Source organism: Ictidomys tridecemlineatus, unplaced genomic scaffold (genome assembly GCF_052094955.1).
Source record: "Ictidomys tridecemlineatus isolate mIctTri1 unplaced genomic scaffold, mIctTri1.hap1 Scaffold_143, whole genome shotgun sequence".
Taxonomy (NCBI): Eukaryota; Metazoa; Chordata; class Mammalia; order Rodentia; family Sciuridae; genus Ictidomys; species Ictidomys tridecemlineatus.
The window spans coordinates 567,541-590,000 of NW_027521268.1; the positions used below are offsets into that span (position 1 = coordinate 567,541).

At 42.3% G+C, this 22,460-nt stretch overlaps 1 pseudogene; it reads right to left on the minus strand.

Moving 5' to 3' along the window:
• Window positions 1–586: 586 nt before the first annotated feature.
• Window positions 587–20,808, minus strand: LOC101959510 (KAT8 regulatory NSL complex subunit 3-like; annotated as a pseudogene).
• Window positions 20,809–22,460: the final 1,652 nt, after the last annotated feature.

Sequence of the window (22,460 nt, forward strand, 5' to 3'; positions counted from 1 at the left end):
AGCCCCTGGCATTTTGCCAGAAGTAATGGTTTAGAGGCGAGCCATTAAGATGATGCTGGATTGATTCTATTGTATATTAGACCTTTACTGTCCGGTAATAGGATGGCTCTTGCTGCGTCCAGCACGGGCTACTTTGGAGTTCCTGTTGAGTTCTCACCATTCTGAGAGTGAATGCATGCTCAGCCCGGGGGGAGGGAGTTCTGGTTGGTGTGGTGTGTCCTGGAAAAAAGGCCGCATGGGTGGCATACATGGGAGTTCGGAAATAAAGTTCGTTCCTGCTTGAGTGGCTCCTGATTTGTGCCCAGCCAGACTGCAGCAGTAAGATATTCAAAGAGTACTTTGAAAATTCTAATATATTTCTAGGGATCCAAAAATCTATGATATGCTCCAGAAAGACCAAGGAAGGTTCCCAATCTCTTGCTGACTTTGAAGCCATATATAGGCAGGAAGTAAGTACCAAAAAAGGGTTGTAAACTGCCAGGTGACTGAAGGTACACTCCTTGACAATGGGTCAAAGTTTGCTAGGTAAAGGGGCTTAGGAAATCTTTGTCCAAGCATTATGAATCACTAACTGCAACTTTTCTGTTTCTTTATATGTTTTATGCTTTAAAAATTTACTTTTTAGCAACATTATTTGGTAATTCTGAAAAGTAAAAATTCTGTCCTCCAAGGTTTGTTGTTGTTGTTGCTGTTTGTTTTAGTGACATTCCTGGGATGATTCTGTAGTCTGTATTTCCTGTAACATGCAGCCAACTGAAATCTTTCTTCAGTTAGTGACACTTTAGGGAATTCTGACCAATAACAAAGAGGACTGGAGTCTTCATATCCAAGAGGGGATCATCCACATCCTATAAGGGGTATAGGGTTAGATCTGCCCAGTTCACAATCACGCAGAACTGACCCAGCATGTACGAGGATGTGTTCCTGATGGCCCTGTCCCCACTGTCAATGATCCCTGCTGCCAGCTTCACCTTACTCTTACCCCCCGGGGGCCATACACAGTGAACAGAGGAAACCCAAGGCAGACAACGGCAGTGATATATTCCATGATTGACACCTTTGGACAATGGCACAGTCTGTCTGCAGGAAGGTGACTTCAGTGTACCTCAGCCTACCCAGTGTCCAGGGGATTGGCAGGCCCACCAGCCATTCCCTCCTCCCCTTCCTCTGTCCTAACACAAGGTGTGCTCTCCCATGAGAGCTACCATGAAGGGAAGTCAGGTCCTCAGATGGCACATGATGGGAGGTTTCTCACTTCAACCTTGTCAGCCTGCTAGGCCGAGACATCATCACTTTTCTCCACCAAGAGTTCATAAAATGGTAAAGGCATTGCCTTTATCCCTTAAGTAGAATAGAACCTCTCTGCTCCAGACATCCCAGATTTTGTGGTACAGTTGCTGATTTCACGTCCCTGGGAGCAGGAGTCAGGTGGATGTGTTCTTCCTCTCTGGGCTCTAGGTGTCTACTCCACTAGACTGGACAGCACTGGGGCTCTGGACATGTCAGGGGCACTTACACAAACTAGTGGACACACAATGTAAAACAAAGGATAAACTCCTCAATATCTTATAAAGGGACAGAATATGAACATGACATGAAATTCTAGAGCTATTGATTTGTGCCTATGAGATTTATTTTTTCAGTTGGGCAAATTAAATGGTACTCACATGTGGGAAAAAAAAGTAATTCAGGAGTTGTTTTTTATTTTTGTTTTGTTTTTTGAAATGCTGATTGATATACATAAATAAAATATAATATATTGGAATTTCCTTCAAATTAACCTGAGTGAGAAAGGAAGCAGGAAGGGGAAAGATGAAACAAGCCTACCATGAGTTGGTTATAGCTAAAGTTGGGCAAGGGGCCCTGTGGTGTACTTACTAGCTTCTCTCACTTTGGGTCCTGCTGAAAATTTTCCATAATAAAGTGAAAAAAAAAAACACTAAAGTTTGTTTTCTACAGTTTAAAAGGCAATCATCAGGTAAGCATCTAGCACTGGGCTTGAAACACAAGTCAAGACCTTGATGGCCATCATAAGCAAGCAGTACTGCCCCCCAAGACACCTCCAAATAAGACAGAAACCACTTACCTGACAGGCCACCAAAGCTCCCATGTTCCAGCCAATTAAAATGATGGGTTTGTGTGGGAAATTGCAATGAATCTTCACAGGAAGGGAAAGAAGACAGTCAGAAGGAGGCTGCAGTCAGGAATAAACACCCCAGCACACTGGGTGTACCAGGGTCACCCGGGGTGTGCCAGGGTTGCCCAAGATAGGGTCATTCTCACCTCCAAAACTTTGCTCCTCACTGCCCTGATCATATGCTCAAGGCACTGCAGAAGCCCCACTCCACTGCCAATTTTTGGCAGATGGGTGGCAACAGGGATGACCTAAAGGAAGGAAGGGTGCCATGCCAAAGTGCTAGGTTCAAATCTCTCCATTCTACTTAACCTACTCTGAATCCTTCAACCTTGCAGCAAGTGGTATCTGAACACCAATTAAGAGTCACGGGATGCTCTACATTTCAAGTTCATCCATTTTTACACCCTCCTGTGTTTCTTCTCTTCCATCTTCCTAGATCTTATTCCCATGTGGAGACGTCCTCTTGCCCCCAACAAACCTTGCCTAAGCAGCACAGCTGAGATTACCAGATGTGGTGGTGGTGTGAGGTGGGGAATGCAGAGTTAGAGGGGCCTGAGGAGGTGATAAGAATCAGAGGAGAGCCAGGGAGTTTCCTCTGCAAAGAGAAAATCCCACCTGGTGAGTGAGAGTCTCACCCGCAACTATCAGGAGTGGCTTTTATGGCTGCTTACCCAACCCATGACCCATTGCTTACAGAACTATGTTAGGCACTAATAAACAAGTGGTTAAGGGAAAAGGTTACACCTTCCTCCAGCCAGGGCTACTAGGCTACGAGTCATAACATCTCACTGCCACACTTAAGCCTGAGCCCCTCAACTCACTGGCTTGTCATGAGGAAGCACCCCTGCAGCAGGGTCCCAGGGCCTTTTCAGCAGCAGCAACCAGACCTCAGTTCCTTTGGCCCCAGTCTTTGTGTTGGGTGACACAAGCATGCGGTCAATCAAGGTTGGGATCTAGAAAGACAAAGTCTGAGATGCCTCAGTGTGTAGCAAAGGTACAAATAAGTGGCTGCATGAAAAGTAAGCCCCCAGCATGCAAGGACAGAGTGTATGCTCCTTTTGAAATCAATCTGGTGAAATGCATCTGGATCCTAAGTTTATCTCCATCTCTGTACCAAACGATTTCACTAGAGAATCTTCTAAAAGGAATTATATCAATCCAGGTATGGTGGAACACACCTGTATTCCCAGCACCTTGAGAGGTAGAGGCAGAAGGATTGTGAGTTCAAACCAGCCTCAGCAAATGAGTGAGGCCCTAAGAAACTGAGCAAGGAGAACCTGCCTCAAAAATTTAAAAAGGCCTGATGTGGCTCAGTGGTTAAGTGTTCCTTGGATCAATTCCTGATTCCAAAACAAGAAATTATATCAAAAATAATTTATACCCAGTGACATATTATCTATTAATAGCAACCAAAATACATAAACAATCTAAAGGTATATGTTAGGGAGCAGTTAAATAATTTATCCACTTGACTGAATATCTAGGATTATTTTCTTTTTTTTTTTTTTGTACCATTGATTGAACTCAGGGATGCATAAAGACAGAGACACATCACCAATTTTTATTTTCTATTTTTATATGGTCTTACTGAAGTTGCTTGAAGCCTCAATAGTTGCTTGAGACTGGCTTTGAACTTACAATCCTCCTGTTTCAGCCTCCTAAACTGCTGGGATTACATGTGTGTACCACCATGCCCAGCATGGTTTAATTTCAAATACATACTAGACAATATATAACCCACAGAAATAATTAGCACCAGGCATGGTGGCCATGCTGTCATCACAGTGATGTGAAGGATGATAAGCTTGAGGCCAGCCTGAGCTGTGAGACTCAGTCTCAAAATGTAAATAAATAAAATGCAGGTCAGTGATACAGCATCCTTTGGTTCAATCCCTAGTCCTGAGAGATAGAGAGAGACAGAACAGTCAGAGAAAGCAAAGAACAAAAGGATTTTGCTAAAATTCTACATGTAAAACAAAATATATACAGCACTATATAAAAGGCTGTATGATGATATGAACATGCCAAATGTTCATAGAATTCCTGTGGAAATATGCATGACTTTTTCCTTATGAATTTCTGCATTTTCTAAAATTTCTAGTGACTATTTGCTGAAAAGAAAATATATATAATTTTTAAAAATTGCTTTTTCTGGGCTGGTATTTTGGCTCAGTGGCATAGCACTTGCCTTGCACATATGAGGCCCTTGGTTCAATCCTTAGGACTCCATAAAAACAAATAAACAAAATAAAGAAATTGTATCCTCATATAAATAAGAAAATTTAAACAAACCCTGCATTTTCTTCTAAAGTACAGTCTTCAAGTGTGGCTTGTTAATGAAGCCTACTATTATGTTCTAAAAACATATCCAACAATAGTGTATATATCATGACTTATACCATATCCTGTTCTTTTACTGTCCACCAAAAATGTGACCTCGCAGATGTATAAATATGAGTTTCAAATACACTGATGCTTACACTCCAAAGGAGTATCTGTGTGAATTCCAGACTGCCCACAGAGGTCAAAGTGATCTCAGAGAAAGGAAAAGGTTTTTACATGTTAGAGATCCTTTTCAAGAAGAAAGAAAAAAGTTTTTTAAAGATTGGAGAATGAAAAGTATCAAGGTCTGATGGAGGTTGTTAGACTTCAGAGGGAGCAGGAAAATAAAATCCAGTAATGACATAAGCCAGGGGCTGTCAGGTCATGAGTCCTCTGGATTTTAGGCCCTGCACCTCATTATGGAGATGGCACAAAGACATTACACCAGATCAAATGTAAAAACAAGACATTGTCTCCTATTTTTATTAGCATACCTGCTAGCCATGCCCTCCAAACTGACCACGTAAAGACTTTACCCAACCCCATGTCTGAATGCATCACAGGGACTGGTGGCCCCCAGCATAGGGCAGACACCAACCATAGCCTTTCCTTCCCTTTCAGTGTCTGCAAAGCATCCATGTAGGCAGCCAGCATGGGCAGACTCAAGGTATCCACCAAGGTCGTGTGCAGCCACTGGATCATCTTGGTGTCCCAACTCTCACTGGCCAGGGCCTGCCGCACCCGCCTTGCACACTTGTCTACAGCTACATGATGCAGCACTGGCTCATTACAAGCCTGAAAAATACAAGAAGAAGGAACAAGAGTTTCACATAGTTAGCAAATAGGAGGTAAGTAGAAATCAGTCAGTCATAGAGGCCTGAACTAGGAAGAGCCCACATTGGCAGATTTCTGATTTCTTACCCCTTTGTTGGCCAAGCGGGCAAGTTGGTCAGACTGCAGGGCTTTGAGGTTCTTGTTGAATAGTGTGTTCTGGGCCACTGTCCAGTCAGTCCTAAAGGGAATATCTGAGAAATTAAGGACATACCCTAGGGACACTCCTCATGTATGCACAACATTTAAGGAAAACTCTGTAATCTTTTTTGATCCCCTTCTGAAAGAGTATAACTTGACACAAGATTCTGTTCCCAATCCTGGCAATGAATCATCTCAGCACACATTTGTATATTCTCACCTACAAGTCAATACCAGTCAATGATGAAGTCTTTTAGTGCTACCAAAGCTAATTATTTATCTAATAGCTAAAATACTCCAGCAAATGAAGATAGGGTACCAGCGTATAGAGAAATTTGAATTGCATAGGTTGTGCATTTCACAAAACCTGAAACAGCAAAGCACTTGAGTATACCAAAACCTTAGATTATGATAAAACTTCTACTTAAACTAGCTTTAAAAAGAAAAATATGACAGATATGTGACTATTCTCCCGGTCTCAATTCTACCCTACAATAATTTCTCTCCCTTTTCCATGCTTCTTAATTTTTCCTCTATGCCACAAAATTAGTAAACTTATGTCCTATATAAGTTAACATTTTGTTATCCCAGTATATGACACCACCATACACATGACCATCTGCTTACTGACAACTTTTTCTGTCCTCCAAATCAGCAGTAAACTGAAATCAGGAATCTACCCTACAGTTCTTAACCCCACATCAATGCAACCAGACAGAATTGTGGATCCTGTTAACCTGCCCATCAACCCACCCCTGGCAATCTGAATTAGGTACTCAAATTCAGACTAAGAAGCCTCCTAAAGATATGAAAACAAAGGCAATAGAAGAAAACCAATCAGAGCCAGGTACAGTGGTGCACACCTGTAATCCCAGCAGCTCAGGAAGCTGAGATAGAAGGATTGTGAGTTCAAAGCCAGCCTCAGCAATAGTGAGGCACTAAACAACTTTTGACACCATATTTATAAATAAAAAAATAACAATAGGTCTGGAAATGTGGCTTAGTGGTCAAATTCAATTCCCAGGATTAAAACAAAACAAAACAAAACAAAACAAAAACCCACAAAAATACCAACTCAGTAATACCTGTTTACTGACTCTCCCTGTCATTAGGAAAAGAACTACTCAATATTTTTTTTAAATATAAGTGATTGCAAGGCCCAAATAAAATTTATATCAAGGTAGTGTTTCTTATCAGTAAAAATAAAGTCAAAAATAGGGCTGAGATAACCACTAGCAAGGTAGAAAATAGTAATCAATCTACCTAGCCATATACCTATTTCAGATTCAGGTCTTTCTAAGAATGAAATAAGAAAACATCTAAAAAACATAGAAGACAAAAAGGAAGATAAATGTAGCTATATGAAAATTTCAAACCTCTGTAAAAGGGAAAAAGAATTATAAAGTTAAAACATAGTGGGAAAATGCAACTGCATTGAAATAAGAAAGATACTTCAGAGCTGGATGTTGTGGCAACACACTTGTAATCCCATCAGCTAGAGAGGATGAGGCAAGAGGATCATGAGTTCAAAGCTAGCCCCAGTAATGGTGATGTGTCAAGCATCTCCGTAAATAAAATACAAAATGGGGCTGGGGATATGACTCAGTGCTTTACTGCCCCTGAGTTCAATCCCTAGTACCAAAAAAAGTAAGAAACAAAGATACTCCAGAGGCCAATGTGATGACACTGTACTCCCAGCATTAGGGAGGCTGAGTGAGTCATGAGGATCTAAAGATCAAAGTCAGCCTTAGCAACATAGAAAGACCTGTCACAAATAAAAAACAATGGCCCTGCTTAGGGGTGTTAAAACTCCAGAAAATTAATACAATAGGAAGTAAAAGCATTTGGGCTGGGGCCATAGCTCAGTGACAGAGCACTTGCCTAGCATGTGTGGGGTACCAGGTTTTTCCTTAGCACAACATAACAAAAAACAAATAAAAATAAAGTCATGCTGTCAATCTACAATTACAAAAATTCTTTTAAATAGAGTGAAGTATTAAGCTGGGTGTGGTGGTTCATGCCTGTAATTCCAGTTGCTTGGGAGGCTGAGGCAAAAGGATCGTGAGTTCAAAGCCAGCTTCATCAAAAGCGAAATGCTAAGCAGCCATTTTTTTCAAACAGTCTGGCAGTTTCTCAGAAATTAAGTACAGAGTTCATATACATATGATCCAGCAATTCCATTCCTAGGTACTTTACACATACATTCACACAAAAACTTGTACACAGGGCCTGCTGAGGTAGCTCAGTAGAGCACTTGGCTAGCATGCACAAGGCCCTGGTTTCAATCCCCAGCAAAACACACACACACACACACACACACACACACACACACACTTGTACACAAATGTTCACAGCATCATTTTCATTACAGCCAAAGCAGAAACAACCTAAATGCCCATCAGTGATCAGTGGACAAATAAAATATGGATTATCTAATCAATGGAATGTCAGTCAACAGAAAGGAGTGATGTAACATGGACTAATAAGCATGACCCTTGGAAACATTCCACCAAGCACAAGCCAAATCACCCACCATGGAAAACATGCAGTTCATAATCCCATATACTCAAGTCCGAAAGAGGCAAATCTATGTCAAAGAGTGCACTGGTGGCTCCCAGGGACCAGTGAAGTCAGGAGGAATGGTGATTGAATGATAATAGGAACAGAGTTTCTTATTGAGATGATGAAATAGTTCATCAAACTCACTAGGGTGTTGGGGGCATAACTCTGAATTTACACTAAAAAGCACTGGCAGTACACATAAGCTGGTGAATTACAGGGTGTGTAAATAAACTTCAATAAAGTTGTTATATAAAAGGGAAATGTTTGCTAAACAAAAGAAAAATGGAGGAATGCTGATTCTGTTGGAGGCAGGGGCAGGGAAACAAAACTAGCCAGCAAATCCAGGAAAATGAATGTAAATATCCCTCAAAACCAGAGATTGCAAAACTTTGTTTGTATATTTGTTTGTTTGAGAATAGGGAGGATTATACCTGAGAGCTCATGCCTGCTGGGACATACTCTAGTACTGAGTTGTACTCTCAACTCTTTCTTTTTAAATTTTAGGACAGAGTCTATTTAGCATAATGCTGACCTCAAACATGTAGACCTCCTGTCTCAGCCTCCCTAGTAGCTCATATTACAGACATGCCACCACACGCAGTTTTAAATCTATTTTTAAAGCCACTCAAAATATCTCTTGGATTCTCATGTGATTCTAAAAAATTTGCACTCTACTAGCTATAGACCACAAAAATGTAAAATCATACAAATGTACATTTAATTTTTGGTAGTCTGGGTGAGCCCTATATTGTAATGCAAGCTACAAAACTAGCCACACCCATCAAATTAAATTATTTTTTTTATTCCACAAACTTTTTTAAAGAGAGGATTCTTAGCTAGGCACAGTAGTGCACACCTGTAATCTCAGAAATTCAGGAGGATCACAAATTTGAGGCAAGTCTCAGCAACATGAACCATGTTGCCCAGGTTAGAGTCAAACTCATGGGCTCAAGCAATCCTCCATGGATTATTCTGAGCTCTGAAAAAACACTCTGCCTATATGCCTACTGTATGCCAGGCAAGGCCATAGGGAGGCTGAGATGGCAGAGATGCAGGCACTACTCTCAATGAGCTCACAGCACAGCAAGCTGACAGTCATGAGACAGAGTTAGGAGAAAATTCCCATTTATGTAGCTACAATAAATGTCTCATTAAAGAGGATGAAAAAATTATTACAGGATGGTGACATTAACCCATCCCTCTGAGGAGTGGCCTACTATTGACATGCTCTTCCCAGTGCTCTGTTGGAGGAGGGGCATCTGCATCAGGCCTGGCAAAGATGACATGTCGTTCACACTCATTCATCATGCAGCACACCTTCTGGTTGTCATACAGTTGCATGGGAGATGACATGACCATCTCCACATCTATTGGGACATATTATTCCATGTAAACAGGTGAGGAAATGAGACAAGCCTACAAATGCTGCAAACAACACCATGGTTAACAATCACCTGGTTACCAGAAAATGTCTCTTTAACATAGTCTGATTTACATTGCATAAGCACATTATAGCCAAAAAAATTTTTGATCCTAAGTCATCTTTCTCACATTTTTCTAGATCTCTTCCCTCTCTGTGGTATGTACTGAAGGAATATAAAACCAGCTAAAAGTTTAAAAAGTGACCAATAGCTTTTATAAAGAAAGATATATTCCTTAAGCAAATAATTAACTACATAAAGGTAATTATTATTACAAATACAGAAGCTATAAGCCACAAGCAACTACCTAAATAAATTGAAATTAAATAGTATCAATAAATTTAAAATCCAGTTCCTAATCACATGAGACACGTTTCTAATTCTCAGCAGACTGGCCACCAGATCAGACCACACAGGATTACAGCATTTCTATAACTGCAGAGTTCTGTTGAATAGCACTGGTCTAGAGTTTTAAATGATTCATTAGTAAATCAACTTGTACTTAACTATATGATTGTAAGAAGTGTTTGATTATCTAGGATCACCTGTTATGCAGACAGCTTCTATCTAACTCATTTTGTGCATTGCCTACAACTAAAATGAATATAAATGAATCATTGAAGGATCTTTCACATTTTAAAATGATGCTAATAGAATTTTAGTACCATTGGGATCCTTCCCCAACACCTTAGGTACACTGTATAATCTTTGTTGCATGAAATACCATGCAAATCAATTGGGTCTACTAGCTATCTCCTCAACACTATATTAAATTTTTTACCTCAATGATCTCACTGCACCCATTCCCAATGACTGGAATAATCACATCCTTGTTAAATGAAGTGAATAACTGTGCAGTAGATTTGGTAGTGGGAATAAGAGCTGATTATCTTCTCAGATCAGAAACTGAGTGAACACTTATGGACATGTGTGCCTACAAGACTATTTTGATTTTGGCATCTTAAACCTATACTCCCTAGGTCTCCCCAATTTATGGTACCATCCAGCTACTCAAGTCAAAGATCTAAGAGGGATCATATTTGAACATTTTCCTTTATACTGTTTCCATCCCTTTCCAGACTATCATGATGTCTAGCTCATCTCAAGCTACTGCAGAGGCGTCACTGCTGGTATTCTTAACCCCACTCTTATACTATAATCTACTTTTTAAAAACCCAAAGTGATCCTCTAAAAATACAAACTGGATCCCTAGCTTAAAATTCCCCAATGACTTCATACCACTCATAATCAACTGAGATTTCTTCTGCCAACCTCTCTCTACCTCCTACTTACAACCCACCTGCCACCATATTCCCAGCCACAATGGCCTAAATTTATTTCCTACAATATGCCAAATTCCAATTTTCAGGGTCTATGTATGAGAAAAATTATTTTCTCATATAAACCAGGGTTTATATGAGAAAATAATTTTCTAACTACCAACAAAATGAACTCTACAGAACCTCACTTTAAGAAAAAAACTGTCACAAAGTCAGATGTGGTGGCACACACCTGTAATTCCAACTGCTGAGGCAGGAGGATTTAAATTTCAAGTCAAACCATAGCAACTCAGGAAGACCCTGTCACAAAATTTTCAAAAAGTGTGGGAGATGTACCTCAGTGCTTGCCTAGCATGCACATGGCTCTGGGTTCAATCCTCAGAACCTCAAAAATAAAGTAATATAACGAGGCTGGGGCTGAAGCTCAGCAGTAGCAACCTTGCCTGGCATACATGAGGCACTGGGTTCGGTCTATCAACAACTAAAAAAAGAAATAAGAAAGAATTAAAAAATAATATAATGGGGTATGAATCCAGGAGTTTCAATGTCAGCAAGAAGCTTTATATAACAAAAAGGAAAAGATTTCAAATGCTTTTTACAGGAACTTTTCAGTTATGCCTTAGGAGAGAGGCATCAAGCTTACAGTTTTAGCACAGTGCTCCATGTCTATAGACAGCCCCAGGAGGGTCACTGGGGTGCAAGATTTGGAGAGTAACCTGGGCAACATAGAATTACTCCCCTTTCATTGAAACAAAAACAAAAACAAATCAAAAATAACAAAATCCAACCTGAATCAAATGTTAAGGAGGCCAGGAACTGTAGTGCATGCATATAATCTTTGGAGCTCCTGAGGTTGCCACAGAAGGATAACAACCTCAAATCCAGCCTCAGCAAATTACCAAGGCCCTACACAACTTAGAAAGACCTGTCTCTAAACAAAAATTTTTAAAAATGGGCTGAGGATGTGGTTCAGTGGTGGAGGACCCCCTTGTTCAATACACAGTACCAAAAACAACAACAACAACAACAAAGATTATGCTAGATATTCCCTAAAGTCACAGGTCCTATGTCTTATACAACAAAAATTTCTAACATCATTGGGAAATGAATCAGAAACCACAATTCTATGTGTATTTAAAACACATCATGTGTTGCTATGATTGGAGCCTGAGTTCAGTCTCCAACACTGCAAAATCAAAGGAAAATAAAACAACAAAAACACATCATGGTCTCTCTTATTCTTTAAGAATCAAAGGTGGGGTGAAGTAGAATCTAAAGGGCAAAATACAAGGCAAAATAAAAGATTTCTATCTCCAAACAACTAAAGCCTCTGCTTAAGGAAAGATTGAAATTAGGTAAAATTATAACCCGTGTCCAAGAAATTAAGATGTCTGCTTTTCTAACTTTTCTCAGGAAAATTATTCAGTGCAAATATTGACACTGAGGCCTGATATTTGTATATGCTCAACAGAAATGCACAAATTAATCATCCAACCTTCCTATATAAGTACCCACCAATCATCCCTCCAAAAATCCACTCTAATCCTTACCTGCTCAGTTCTGGCAACAGTAGCCTTTAGGAAAGAATCCCAAACTCACATGGTATTCTGATGCTGCCTCAGGGGAGTGACAAAGAGCATGCAGGTGGGGTGGACACGACTGGCATCTGGGTGAGCACTCCATGGCTTCGCATAGCTATGGTCCAGAAAAAAACAGGTCCTCTGGAGGAGGAAGGGCATCTGCCTGAAGTCTGGCAAAGATGACATGCCAGTTGCACTCATTCATAACACTGTACACCTTGTTGTCATAGAGTGGCATGGGAGTCAACGTGACCATCTCCACATCTATTGGGACATCTCATTCACTGTAAACAGGTGAGGAAATGGGACAATCCCCACACATACTGAATACAACACCATGGTTAATATTCATCTAGTTACCAAAAAATGTCTTTGCATAAGTACCTTATCACCACAAAAATTATCCTCATTCATCTTTCTCATCTTTCTCTCTAGATCTCAGCCCTTTCTGTGGTACATGCTGAAGAAAATAAAATCATTTAAAATTATATTAAAAAGTGACCAACATCTTTGTTAAGAAAGATAAATAATACTGGTCGAAGTGGCCCATGCCTATAATCCCAGTGGCTTGGGAGGCTAAGGCAGGATAATCACAATTTCATAGCCAACCTCAGCAAAAGTGAGAAACTAAGCAACTCAGTGAGACTGCGTCTCTAAATAAAATACAAAATGAAGCTAGGGATGTGGCTCAGTAATTGCATCCTCCTGAATTCAATCCCTGGTTACCAAAAAAGAAACAAAAAGACTCAATAGTGGGTGTGAAGTGGAATCTAAAGAGGAAAAACACAAGATCTCTAGCTCCCCAAAAAAACTAAAGCCTGTGCTTAAGGAAAGATTAAAATTAGATAAAATAAAAAACAGTCTCCAAAATACTATAATTAAGGGCATCATTTGATCATCAGAGTAGTACATATCAACAAATCTCAAAATGTAATAAATAAGACTTCCTTAAAGTTCAAAACAATTGCCAACAGGTTTATTTAAGCCAATGTAATTGTATCTCCTATCAAATAATAACATCATGAAAGCTGTTTGCCCTATAATACTGATTGGCTGAAAATATTAGACTAAGAAGGTTTTAGATTAACCTATGGGTGGAAGTTCTGTCACAATGAGAAAGCAATGTCTTGGGAATTTGCTCCTAACATTTATGTGTGAGGTCAGCAAATGCAAAATGACTGTTGTTGTCACTGTCAAGCAAACCACAGCACTACACCAAAGTGACACAGGTCTAACCCTGTATGGCAATTATTTATTAATATATTTATTTATTTATATATATTCAACCCAGGGACCCTTACCATTGAGCTACAATCCAGCCCTTATTATGTTGAGACAGGTTCTCCCTAAATTGTGGAGGTTGGCCTTGGAATTGCTATCTCCTAAATTTCTGGGATTACAGGCATGCCAAATCATACATGGCCTGTGTGGTAATCTTTTTTTTTTCTGTTACCAGGCATTGAACCCAGTAAGTACTTAACCACTGAGCAATATCTCCAGTCTATTTTTATGCTTTCTTTAGGGTCTTGCTATGTTGCTGAGGCTGGCTTTAGACTCACAATCCTCCTTCCTCAGCATCAAGAGCCACTGGGATTACAGGCACATGCCAATGTGTCCCGCTGTATGTGGCAATCTTTTAAAATCAAGATCTCAGCATTTATTTTTATCAATTTAATCCTTTTCAATTTCTTTTTCTCTATCTATGGCTTATCTAAGTGGACACCCTTCTCTATTTTCCTTTACATGTCTTGCTTTTCTAACTTTTCTTAGGACAAGTCTTCAATGCAAATGTCCACATTTAGGCCTGATATTTGTATGTGCTCATCACAGATGCCCAAATTAACATCCAAGCTTCCCACACAGCACCCTCCCAGTCACCCCCATGAAAGTACTTACTTCCCAGTTCTAGCAGTAGTAGCCTTTAGGAAAGGAACCCAAACTCACATGGTATCCTGGTGCTGCTTCAGGTGAGTAACAAAGGTCATGCAGGTGGGGTGGGCACTACTGGCATCTGGTTTGGCATTCTATGGCTTGGCGTAGCTGTGGTCCAGAAAAACTGGGTCTCACTCTCTTTCATGCACTGAAAGCAGGAAGAGCAGTGAGGTGCCCATGGGACAAGCTGAATTCTAGAAGTTCCTCTACCCACCCCTGTGGGTCCTCTCAGTAAAGCAGCAGCAACTCAAGGCATGGATATCTGCATCCAAGTCACCTGCAGCAAAAAGTGTCCATTTAAGTCAATTGGAATATTCTAAATTTCTCCAAACATAGACTATCTAATGGGAGTCAACATGACCTGCTACAGATCCTACTGCCCACATATTGTACAGAACATCTTTGCCCATGCAGGGAGGGCTCCTGATATCCCAGAACGACCAGCAAAAGAGTGATCGTGTCAGGACATCCTCCATACTCCATCTCCACAGAAAACTGGAGAACTGACTGCCTCCATGGTTCACGAAGACTTGCCCTGGACTGACACTGAATTTACTGGGCCAGCACCACACTTTCTATGTGGGCAGGAAGGAGTCTGGTCATCAACAGGTATCACAAACATGAGTTCCACAGAAGACAATGGTCTCTTGTTTCTAGTCTGTAAAGCAAACACGGGCACCCCTATAGCAAGCCGGCCATGTGGGCCACCACCAGGAAGTTAACCACAGCCTGGGTTCCCTCTCCTCCTCCTGACCATGGTATACCCCACAACCGTTTTGCAGTGACTGCGGGATACTCTGAAATCTTGGAAAGACAACAAGGCATACTCCCCCGAGGCAGTGTGGACCCAGCGTTGCCAGGGAGCCCTTTCTCCAGGCCCAATGGAGCCCCCTGCAAACCATCCCCGACTCAGGCACCCTTGGGGTTCCCGCCACCAAACCTGGAGAGGGTCCCTCCTGGAGGCAAGGCTTGTGAACCATGTGGAAGGCTGTGGCCGCGGCTCCTGGGTGCAAGTGGCTTCGCCAAATTTGCTGTGGGTTCATGATGGGGAGGAGCCACCTGGATAGGCCTTGTGTCATTGTGGCCCCAGACACCAGTCCCAGACCCCGTATGCACGTCCTGCCTTGAGCGAGGCCACAACTCTGGATCCTTACCCAAGTCCAGCCTGCAGCTCACCCGTAGTCAGGGAGCTAGCCCTTTTGAGCTGGGTTCTAGTGCGCTTGCGCGGTACCGCCTCCATGCCCTGGCAAGGAGGCACCGTGCAAAACGCCAAAGGATCAAGGCACCTGACAGGAGGGAGAGTAAGCCACAAAGTCCGGCGTGGACTCACCTGCAGGGACTTGGTTCAAAAGAGCAAAGTCAGGAACGCAATCTAGTTTCTGAAGCAGAAATTTCCATGACCTACGTGTTTAGCAGGGAAGAGGAGCACACAAAATGAGGTCAACCCAGACAGCCCCCAATGACTGCCTTTTTCTCTTCAGGTGCTCCCTTTGCCTAAGTAAGCCCCACAGACCCAGAGCAGGGGTGGGATGGCATGCACCAAACCCTCCTCCAGAGCAGCCTCCTTGGATTTACTCTTTAGGAATATGCATGTTAACTCATTATCTCCTATACAGGATTGAAAACTCAGGGCTAATGGGATTTATTAATGAGCCGGGGGTGAAGTGGTATGAGTTTGGCCCTAGGCTCATCCCCAGCAGAGCCAAAAATGTTAAAAATATTTTACTAGTTAAGAAATTTCTCTTAACAGAAGAAACAACCACAAAAAACTAAAAAAATAATTTAAAAATAAATTAATTAATTGCAATATAAGTTATGAACCAATAAATAAATAAATATTCTAATAAATAAACTCTATTAAAAATAATTACCAAGAACTGGATGAGGTTTATTACTAGAGCACTTGTCTGACACACTAAAGGTCCTGGGTTAGATACGTAGCACCACAAAATAAATAAATAGCAAAACAAACGTGTTTATGCAGTTTTTCTGAGTGTTGTTGGTCCTTCCAGGAAGTATAGAGGGAAGTCAATACCAGGGCTTTTTCCTGAGGAGTATAAGGAATAAAGGGAAGGTAGTTGGAGGACGTTGAGGGTGTGAGTGGAATCTCACCTCCAACATTAAACTTCCAAACACTAGGTAGGATCCCAGCAGGCAAGTCTTCAGCTTTCTCTTATCTCTAAATGAACAAATGCTGAGAGTACAACCCAGGTCATGAAGTTGTCACCTGTCAAGAATACAAGCAGAAAACTAATCAACAAATATATCAGAAAATGTTCAACATATATTACAATTACAGAAATGTAAATCAAAACTACTCTAAGCTATAATTTCACTCCATTCAGACTGGCAGTTATTATGAGGACAAACAACAATAAGTGTTGGTGAGGATGTGGGGGAAAAGGCAAACTCATTCACTGCTGGTGGGACTGGAAATTGGTGCAGGCAATATGGAAAGTAGTATGGAGAATTCTTGGAAACCTGGGAATGGAACTACCATTTGAACCAGCTATCCCTCTCCTCGCACTATACCCAAAGGACTACAAAACAGCACACTAGAGAGACCCAACCACATCAATGTTTATAGCAGCACAATTCACAATAGCTAAACTGTGGAACCAAACTATATGCCCTTCAGTAGATGAATGGATAAAAAAAAAAATGTGGCATATATACACAATGAACTTTTACTCAACAATAAAAGAGAATAAAATCAAGATATTTGCAGGTCAATGGATGGCATTGGAAAGGTAATTCTAAGTAAAATTACCAATCCCCTCCCCCTCAAAAAAAAAAGCCAAATGTTTTCTCTGATATAAGGAGTCTGATTCATATTGGGGTATGGAGGGGGCACATGGGAGGAATAGACAAACTCTAGATAGGGCATAGGGGTGGGGGATAGGGAGGAGACAGTGGTTAAAAAGGATGATGGAATGTGATGAACATCATTATCCAAAGTACATGTATGAATACCTGAATTCACATGAATATACTTTGTATTCAACCACAGATAGGAAAAAATGTGCTCTGTATGTGTAATATGAATTGTAAAGCATTCCACTGTCATGTATAAAGAAAAAAAGAAAAAAAGAATGCAAATAGATTTCAGTATGGCATTACCATGCAGAGACACCCTGCCCCTACGAGTTACCACTGAGCTGTTGGAGAGCTGTCTAGAAAGGGAAGTGGCCGAAGCAGAGTGCTGAAAGACCAGTCAAGTCATCTCAGAGAAAGGATTGTAAGCCTTGAGAGGGCCAAGACAGAAGGGACAAATGACCATTTTCTTTAGCCCACACATTTCTTTTTTAAGTATTAATATTGTATTCAATTGAAACTTTTTTTGGTACTGAGTTTTTATCCCAGAGACCCTCTACCACTGAGGTTCATCAAAGCAGGACCTCACTAAGTTGCCCAGGCTGACCATAAACTTACAGTCAGTCTTCCTGTCTCCGCCTCCTGAGTCACTGATTACAAACACATCATCGTACCTTGCTCAGTTACAAACTTTTCCTATTGGCCATGTTTTCAGTCAGTAGCTGGACATGGGGGGCCAATGTGATAAAAGGGGTAAATGACTGCACCCTGTGAGCTCCAGCCTCCACGTCCTACCTGGACTGCTCCTACAGACAACGAAGACCTCTTGGGCATAACTATGAAAATGGTAGCCTATCAGAAGTTGATGGTGCCCAGTGCCAACATGCTTGGGTCCCTGTCCTCAAAGCATCAGCACTTTCTGGTGAGGAACCTCCAGGTTGAAAGACCTTGTGATCTGCCTGACATCTCTGCTGTGGTCCCCAGCCATCCCCTCCTGTTCACAAGACCCAGGTGAGATCCAGCTTCAGGTCCTGAGATCCCCATTTCAGCCTCTGCTCCTCCAGGAGCCTTTCTGGAGAATGTCTACCTTTGGATGGGGCTGGAGAAGGTCTGGTGAAGCAGGTCCTAGTAGATGCTGGGAGGCAGAAGAAAAGGACCTCTCCTTCCAAGTCCTTGGATTGTTGGCTAAACAAGTGAGGCTCCTGCAGTTCAAATCAAACTGTGCAATAGAGTGTAAGCAGGGTGTGAGGGGCCCAGGGAAAGGTCTGCAGACGCCATCTGAATTCCAGAAGCCCATCCCATGCATTTCCAACTTCCCTCTGATTCATAGCCTACAGCTAAACATTGCTGCTACAGGTCAGTCTTCTTCCCAGCATTCCACCTGCCCATAAGGCACAGCCAGCCTTGATTTCTCCTCTTCCTGCATCCAGTCAATGGCCAAATCCTAGCTCTTCCTATCACCAACTGCCCCACTTTTCCGTTATCAGGCCCATTCCCTGCCTAGTGCCACCATCATCACTTCCTTTGACCACACTGACAGACAGCCTCCCCCTGAACTCCCAGACACAGCTCTCTGCTTTCCATTCTCTTTGCATTTTGAACCCAGAACTTATACATTCTAGGAAAGTAATCAACCATTGAGATGAACCCCTAACCCTCCCCATATATTATTAAGTTAATATCGTCTTTCAAAACGGTCTGACCATCAAGTCATACACCTGCTTTAAAAAATCCCAGTATCTTGGAACAAAACCTTGAGCCTTACAGTGGTAGCCATGAAGTCTCTATCTATCCACAGTTCCTAGAATGCTGTTTATTAGAACAACGTAAAGAAAACCCCCCAAAGAAGAAGGGGAGCCTCAGCCCCCAGCGTCTCCCACATCTTTTCCTCTATGGGTTCAGGTGATGTTGTGTGAAGGGGAAAACTCATGGGCAACAAAGTCAGGACATAGGGAAGGTAACCATTGCAGGCCATCAGCATCACATTCAGATGAAAATGGGAAATAACCCTTTCTTTATGAGGTAGGCTGAGTGGGGCAGGTCGGGCAAGTGGGCCAGTCAGGAGGTGGGAATTTCCTGCAGTCAACCAGTATGCTTGCTTCTTATCTAGGGTGTTTTCCAGTACTTCTCCTGCAAGCATTTACTGATCACCTACTGAGGGCGGGGCACTGTGTTTGGTACTGGGAATACAGAATACCATGATTTGGAGCTCTGCATTTGAGGAGCAGGTGGTCCAGAAGGGAGTGGGCATAGCGCTTGAACCCAAAATCAGTTTCATCAGGGAAAACGAGGGCTGGCAGGTCTGGGAGAACTATTAACGGAGACATGAAAATGCAGGTCCAGGCCCTGTCCCTGATGGACCCCCAATTTGCAGCATCATGTCTGATCAATAGAAGGTTCTTTGTAAATACTTGTTAAATTAATCGGTGAATAGATGAAAAAACAAAGGCAAAAAGACAATAGATGATGGTAAGTGTGACTGAGTAATGAGACTGAAGCAGCAGAGAGAACTCAAATAAGGCTCTATAAACCTTGAAGGAAGAGTCTACCAGGGAAAGATGGACAAAATGGAGAAAGATGAGTCAGGAGAAAGGAAGAAATTGTGCATTCAAAGGCCTGAAAGCAAGAAGTGCCTTCATCTGTTGGTGGAACTTTAAATATGTGGATGACTGGTGGGGAGTCTACCCCTTCATTCATGTGTGCTTGGTGGTTTTGATCTATTCAATTCAGACCACTTCTAATTAACGGGTGCCATCAAGATCTAGCAATATATGCCACTTCTCTCTATGATCAGTATCAACGGGACATGCTTCCAGTTATACAAAACAAAATATTCACATAGAGACTTTGACATAATTTAAGGAGCCATAGTTTCTATTGCTATATTGAACAATATCAATTCCATATATCTGAGTTCCAAAGTAAATGACAAAACTCTAAGTACCATGGGCAATATAAGGAATACAAGATATGGCCTCTGAACTAAAAAGAAAATGATGATATAAATAAATGCTAGGCCTTACCATCTGAGCTATACCATGTCTTTTTAAATGTAATCATAGATTTCCTACTCATTCTGATAAATAAGGGGCCTTGGTCTCAGAGGGATTTAATACTCACTAAAAGTTACTCAATAAATGCAGAACAGCATCTCCCCAGACTGTCATGTTGAGAATTGAGACACAGAAGTTGTTCGACCCTGTTTTATATGCTGTAGGAAAACACCTGAGAAAGGCCAATGTATAACAAGGGATATAAATGTTGGCATGCTGTCCCAGCTATGTTGCTTCCATGTGTCCCTCCCTGGGGAAAGGGTGCCCACCTCACAGAGGATGGCCAGGGATCCAGTAGAGGCCCACACACCGAAGATCACCTTAAAAATTCCTTTTAATGCACATCTCTGAAGCCCCACCTCACATTTGTGCCATGAGGGGCAGGAACAGATCTGTACCTCCCTTGCCTGCCTCAGGCCTCCACGACAGTGGAGACAAGGTTGACTAGGGACCCTTGGGAAGGCATCAACTCACTGAAAGGTAGCAACCACAAGCAATGATGAGATATATACCAGGGTACATGGTCTAAGGCCACAATGCTTCTAGCCATCCTGGACAACAGGGCCTGGTGGGAAGGTGTAGCCTTGGTGGTAGTTTGTCACAGGACTACTGAATCTGACCCCCTCTTGGCCCAGCATCATGCACATTCCTTTTCTTCCCTGCACATGTGACACTAAGTGGCTCCTGGGCCAGCTCTGACCCATACCTGTCCTTCTCATTCCCCTGCAGGGTCATTCTTATTCCAATGCCACTCTATCCACAAGTATTTGTGGCACAACACAATCTCAAGCAGGGAGCAGACACAGCATCCAGGCCACCATCCTTGGCCACCTCTACCCTGGCCACTGCCTCCCTCTCTGAAAGGATCTGTGCCAATATTGATCTCAGCAGCCTCATCAGGCATCCAGAGACCAAGTGAAGTGGTCTCTGCTGACTTATAGCTGAGCTGTTCCAGCCAGCCTCTCTCCAAGAAGGACTCTAATGTGAGGTCTCCACTGGGTTGCTCCAAACTGGGGGCAACAGCCAACCTCAGAAGAGACCTTGATCTTTCATCTGGACAGAGGTGCTCCATTAGGAAGGTCTGAGAGAGGCTGTCGAGACAGTCCCAGCCCTGATCATCTTTTTCCAGGAAAGAAGAATGGAGAATGATCTCTTCCTCAGTTAGGGAGGTGACCTCTGAATCCTGAAAGTGAAATCTTCCCCCTCAGAGTGTCCACTTCTGTCCTGGTTAACTTGAAGGAGCTGGATAGTTGGCATCTTTGGATCCATTGGTGATGGAAGTGAAATCGAATCATGTGAACAAATATGCAGGTAAGACTTTTCTTTGAGATTCCATTTTGTAAGAGAGACAGCTCCCACTGGAAGACCTCAGGTTCCCTCACTGGATAAAAGTCAGGGAATATTTTTCCCCTGGGGGTGGGTTGTTAGTTGGCTAGAGGTGTTCTCACCTCAGGTGTTTTTCTCTGAGTGCATGCAGTTCATCTGGCCTCAGTGATGCAATACTGACTCTGGTGGGGTGGCACACACCAAGCTCTTAGGGTCTGCTGACAGCCATGAGCTAAGGCCCAGAGTGCACTGGCCCTTGGCCCCTATGATGCTTCCTGTCTAGAATGCATGTTTGGGCTTTTCCCCTGCCACACATGTCCTGGGATATATATTTGTGTTCAGAAGTAGAGAGGGTGGAGACCTGTCAGCAGGTAGTCCTTCCCTTCCAGATCATTTTGAATGACTCCTTTGTGGTGTAAACAGTGTAATGTGGCACAAACCCTTAGAGAAAGAAGGGCTGTGAGTTGCTCCTACATGGGGTTTCCTTCCTCCAAGGAGGTTACAGTGGTGGGGTGGGGTGATTCTGGAGTACTGTTCCTATGTACTGGAGTTTCATGGGTGGAACCAGCAATGTGGAGGATAAGAGAAAGTAGCTGATCTGGTCACATGACATTCCTTTACCTCCCCCACCAGGCAGGGGAGGGAAGGTGTGGGTAGGTGCCTCATAGAGAGGAAAAGCAAGGCCAATTATATACACACACACACACACACACACACACACACACACACACACAACATGGTGAATGCCTCATAGAGGGAAGGAGGAGGGTGGATGTCTCATACAGAGGTGGAGGATAGTGAATGTATCCTAGGGGTTAAGAGGCATGAATGTTTCATAAAGTGCAATAGCTGGGGTATGACTCATAGTGGATGAACAGGGGGGAATGACTCATTGAGGGAAGGAGGAGGGTGGATGTCTCATACAGAGATGGAGGTCAGTGAATGCATCCTAGGGGTGAGGAGAGCAGTGAATGCTACATAAAGTGAAGTAGCAGGGGTATGCCTCATAGTAGATGATAAGGGGCAATGACTCATAGAGGGGAGGAGCATGGCCAATGACA